Here is a 6,000-nt window from a genome sequence, read left to right as displayed (position 1 = left end):
CTAGTCTATTATCATCGAGGGCATACCTGCCCACCAGTAAGCTGGCACAAGCTTTGGGCCTCCCTGGTCCCCACACCAGCAACCCTAGGACCCAGCCCCATGCACCAGCAGGATGGCACCCCTTTCAACTCCCCACAGCCAGCCCATGCTGCCAACGGCCATGAAATATGACCCTGCCCACCAGTGAGCCAGCTCCAACCCCAGGACCCCTCAGGCCCTGCAGCCAGCAACAACAGAACTTTGTTCCACATTCCAATGGGCTGGCAGCCATCACATGAGGCAGGGCCTAGAAGCCAATCATGCTGGGAGCCAGACCTGCCTATGAACATACCCACAATATTTAACCCTGCCACAACAAAAGGGCCCAAGCAGTTCACATGCAGGACATGCACAGAACACATATTAATAGCTCTGGTGACTGGAGGGTAGTGTGCTGCTAGGTCCATTAAGACATCTTCATAATGCTACTTCTCCAATATCAAGAAACACAGCTGACCTACCTACTATATAGAAATAAACAAAACAAATTAGGCAAAAGGAGAAGAGAGAAGAATGTTACTGACAAAGGAACAAGAAAATCTCCAGAAGAAGAATAAGCCAAGTGGAGATAAGAAATTTACACAATCAAGAGTTCGAAGTAATGATCTAAAGATGCTCAAAGGAAAAAGAATGGATGAACACAGTGAGAAGTTTAACAAAGAGAACATATAAAGAAGAAGCAAAGAGAGCTGAAGAATATAATAACTGAAATTAAAAATATATGAGAAGAATAAACAGTAGATTAGGTGATACATAGGAAATAATCAGTGAACTGGAAGACAGTAGTGGAAAGCACTTCAGATGAAGAAAAAATGTATTAAATACAATGGAAAAGTTTTAAATGACCTGTGGGACAATCTCAAGTACACTAAAATTTGCATTATAGGAGTCTCAGGAGCAGAAGAGGGATAATGAGGGGAAAGAACTTATCTGAAGATATAGTAGCTGAAAACTTTCCTAACCTAGGGAAGGAAACAAACAACCAGGTCCCTGAAGCAGAGAGTCCCAAACAAGATGCACCCAAAGACATCCACATCCAATCACATTTTAATTAAAATGGAAAAAATTTTAAATAAAGAGAGAGTCTTAAAAGCAGCAAGATAAAGGCAACTATTCATAACTACATACAAAGGAACTCCCATGAAACCATCAGATGACTCTTCAGCAGAACCTTTGCAAGTCAGAAGAGAGTGTGGCATAATAATATTCAAAGTAATGAATGGAAAAAACCAAAATACTGTACTTCACAAGGCTACTTTCAGATTTGAAGATGAGATAAAGTGTTTTACAAACAAGCAAAAACTAAAGGAGTTCAGCACCATGAAACCAGCTTTATAATAAAAGTTAAAAGGACTTCTTTAAGTAGAAAAGAAAATATTGCAATTAGAAATGTGAAAATTACAAAGGAAAAATCTCAATGGTACATGAAACACAGAGGTAAGGTAGTTTATCAACAATTTATAAAGCTAACAGGAAGGTTAAAAAAAGAAAAGGAAAGACTTGCCTGGTGGTCCAGCGGTTGTGAATCTGCCCACCAATGCAGGGACACAGAGTGGATCTCTGGTCTGGGAAGATACCACATGTCACAGGGCAACTAAGCCTGTGAGCCACTACTGAAGCCCCCATGCTCTAGAGTGCATGCTCTACAAGAGAAGCCGTGACAACCTGAAGCCCTAATACTAAAATGAAGAGTAGCCCCTGCTCTCCACAACTAGGAAAGTCCATGAGCAGCAACAAAGACCCAGTGCAACCAAAGAGGGGGTGGAGGGGGTGGGGGAGGTGTTGGGAGGCGCAGTGCAAAATAGCCTTGAAGGAGAAGGTCCTCGGGGGGAAATGGCGAAGGGCCAGAAGTACCCAGACATTGTGTACTGATAGCTGAAAAACATTTCCTGCCTTTGGCTATGCTCGGGGCTAAGAATTAACGATTAAACATTAAAGATGTTGCTTGAGAAAATGGGTCATGGGATAAACACATGGGTCGTTAAGAACACGCTGGTCCTTGAAGTATCTTTTACTGATTATATCTTAGCCTTGTGCGTGCTCTGCTGACCGTATGCTCTAGGCTCTTTGTTCCTTACTCCTATAAAAAGCTGGACTGCAGAAATAAAGTTGTCAGTCCTTGCAGAGACTGTCCGAGTGTTGTTCGTTCAGGTTCACTGTTTCAAATCCTGGGAAGAAAATTCCCACAAAAGGCAAAATGAGTAAAATTATGTATATCCAAATAAGTTATTAGGGAATAAATAAAACAAAAAGATGTAAAATATAATGTCAAATAATAAATGAATGTGTATGAGAGGGAGAGGGGGATGCAGAGTTATTAAAATGGACTTGAATTTAAGATTGTTGTTGATGTTCAGTCACTAAGTCATGTCCAACTCTTTGTGGCCTCATGGACCACACCATTACAGGCTTCCCTATCCTTCACTGTTTCCCAGACTTTGCTCAAACTCGTGTCCATTGTGTCAGTGATACCATCCAACCATCTCATCCTCTGTTGCCCACTTCTCCTCCTGCCCTCAATCCTTCCCAGCATCAGAGTCTTTTCCAATGACTCAACCCTTCGCATGAGGTGGCCAAAGTATTGGAGTTTCAGCTTTAGCATCAGTCCTTCCAAAGAACACCCAGGACTGATCTCCTTTAGAATGGACTGGTTAGATCTCCTTGCAATCCAAGGGACTCTCAAGAGTCTTCTCAGAAAAATAAACAATCCAATCAAAAAATTGGCCAAAGAACTAAACAGACATTTCTCCAAAGAAGACATACAGATGGCTAACAAACACATGAAAAGATGCTCAACATCACTCATTATCAGAGAAATGCAAATCAAAACCACAATGAGGTACCATTTCACGCCAGTCAGAATGGCTGCCATCCAAAAGTCTACAAGCAATAAATAATGGAGAGGGTGTAGAAAAAAGGGAACCCTCTTACACTGTTGGTGGGAATGCAAACTAGTACAGCCACTATGGAGAACAGTGTGGAGATTCCTTAAAAAACTGGAAATAGAACTACCTTATGACCCAGCAATCCATACGCAGTGAGGAAACCAGAATTGAAAGAGACACGTGTACCCCAATGTTCATCACAGTACTGTTTCTAATAGCCAGGACATGGAAGCAACCTAGATGTCCACCAGCAGATGAATGGATAAGAAAGCTGTGGTACATATACACAATGGAGTATTACTCAGCCATTAAAAAGAATACATTTGAATCAGTTCTAATGAGGTGGATGAAACTGGAGCCTATTATACAAAGTAGGCCAGAAAGAAAAACACCAATACAGTATACTAATGCATATATATGGAATTTAGAAAGATGGTAACGATAACCCTGTATGAAAAACAGCAAAAGAGACACAGATGTATAGAACAGTCTTTTGGACTCTGTGGGAGAGGGAGAAGGTGGGATGATTTGAAAGAATGGCATTGAAACATGTATAATATAATATATGAAACGAATCACCAGTCCAGGTTAGATGCATGATACAGGATGCTTGGGGCTAGTGCACTGGGATGACCCAGAGGGAAGGTAGAGGAGGGAGGTGGTACAGGGGTCCAGGATGGAGAACACCTATATACCTGTGGTGGATTTATGTTCATGTATGGCAAAATCAATACAATATTGTAAAGAAATTAGCATGCAATTAAGTAAATTTATATTTAAAAAAAAAAAAGAGTCTTCTCCAACACCACAGTTCAGAAGCATCAATTCTTCGGCACTCAGCTTTCTTCACAGTCCAACTCTCACATCCATACATGACCACTGGAAAAACCATAGCCTTGACTAGACGAACCTTTGTTGGCAAAGTAGTGTCTCTACTTTTGAATATGCTATCTAGGTTGGTCATAACTCTCCTTCCAAGGAATAAGCATCTTTTAATTTCATGGCTGCAATCACCATCTACAGTGATTTTGGAGCCCCCCAAAATAAAGTCTGACACTGTTTCCACTGTTTCCCCATCTATTTGCCATGAAGTGATGGGACCAGATGCCATGATCTTAGTTTGCTGAATGTTGAGCTTTAAGCCACCTTTTTCACTCTCCTCTTTCACTTTCATCAAGAGGCTCTTTAGTTCCTCTTCACTATCTGCCTGCCATAAGGGTGGTGTCATCTGCATATCTGAGGTTATTGATATTTCTCCCAGAAATCTTGATTCCAGCTTGTGCTTCTTCCAGCCCAGCGTTTCTCATGATGTACTCTGCATAGAAGTTAAATAAGCAGGGTGATAATATACAGCCCTGAGGTACTCCTTTTCCTATTTGGAAGCAGTCTGTTGTTCCATGTCCAGTTCTAACTGTTGCTCCCTGACCTGCATACAGGTTTTTTAAGAGGCAGGTCAGGTGGTCTGGTATTCCCATCTCTTTCAGAATTTTCCACAGTTGATTGTGATCCACACAGTCAAAGGCTTTGGCATAGTCAATAAAGCAGAAGTTGATGTTTTTCTGGAACTCTCTTGCTTTTTCTATGATCCAGTGGATGTTGACAATTTGATCTCTGACTCCTCTGCCTTTTCTAAAACAAGCTTGAACATCTGAAAGTTCACGGTTCACGTATTGCTGAAGCCTGGCTTGGAGAATTTTGAGCACTACTGTACTAGCATGTGAGACGAGTGCAATTGTGCGGTAGTTTGAGCATTCTTTGGCATTGCCTTTCTTTGGGATTGGAATGAAACTGACCTTTTCCAGTCCTGTGGCCACTGCTCAGTTTTCCAAATTTGCTGGCATATTGAGTGCAGCACTTTAACAGCATCATCTTTCAGGATTTGAAATAGCTCCACTGGAATTCCATCACCTCCACTAGCTCTGTTCATAGTGATGCTTCCTAAGGCCCACTTGACTTCACATTCCAGGATGTCTGGCTCTAAGTGAATGATCAGACCATCGTGATTATCTGGGTCATGAAGATCTTTTTTGTACAGTTCTATGTATTCTTGCCACCTCTTCTTTATATCTTCTGCTTCTGTTAGGTCCATACCATTTCTGTCCTTTATTGAGCCCATCTTTGCCTGAAATGTTCCCTTGGTATCTTTGATTTTCTTGAAGAGATCTGTAGTCTTTCCCATTCTGTTATTTTCCTCTATTTCTTTGCATTGATCACTGAAGAAGGCTTTCTTATCTCTCCTTGCTATTCTTCAGAACTCTGCATTCAGATGCTTATATCTTTCCTTTTCTCCTTTGCTTTTTGCATCTCTTCTTTTCACAGCTATTTGTAAGACCTCCCCAGACAGCCATTTTGCTTGTTTGCATTTCTTTTCCATGGGAATGGTCTTGATCCCTGTCTCCTGTACAATGTCATGAACCTCATTCCATAGTTCATCAGGCACTCTATCTATCAGATCTAGTCCCTTAAATCTATTTCTCACTTCCACTGTATAATCATAAGGGATTTGATTTAGGTCATACCTGAATGATCTAGTGGTTTTCCCTACTTTCTTCAATTTAAGTCTGAATTTGGCAAGAAGAAGTTCATGATCTGAGCTATAGTCAGCTCCCAGCCTTGCTTTTGCTGACTGTATAGAGCTTCTCCATCTTTGGCTGCAAAGAATATATTCCTGTATTGTAATTATTTTTTAAGTAGGTTAAATTAAGATTTTAGTTGGAGTTTCAATATCAAACTCTTAAAAATTAATAGAATGAATATACAGAGAAGGAAACGGATATAGTAGTCCTGAAAGGCACTGTGAACCAATTCAATATAGTTGAAATTTATACAATTTTCACCCACATTTTTCACAGTAGCATACAAATTCTATTCAAGTCCCTATAGACTGTAAACTAGGAGAACCTGGAATATATCTATGGACATAAAGCAAGGTGAAAATTTTCATGGTTTAAAGGTATTGAAATCATACAAAGTCTGTTCTCTTATCACTGTGAAATTATGCTAGAAATCAATATTAAAAGATATTTGAAAATAACCCACATATTTTCAAGTGCAATGTGACATTTACCAAGAGAGA

Source organism: Bos indicus x Bos taurus, chromosome 15, assembly GCF_003369695.1.
Source record: "Bos indicus x Bos taurus breed Angus x Brahman F1 hybrid chromosome 15, Bos_hybrid_MaternalHap_v2.0, whole genome shotgun sequence".
Classification (NCBI taxonomy): Eukaryota; Metazoa; Chordata; class Mammalia; order Artiodactyla; family Bovidae; genus Bos; species Bos indicus x Bos taurus.
This window is presented reverse-complemented; position numbering follows the sequence as displayed.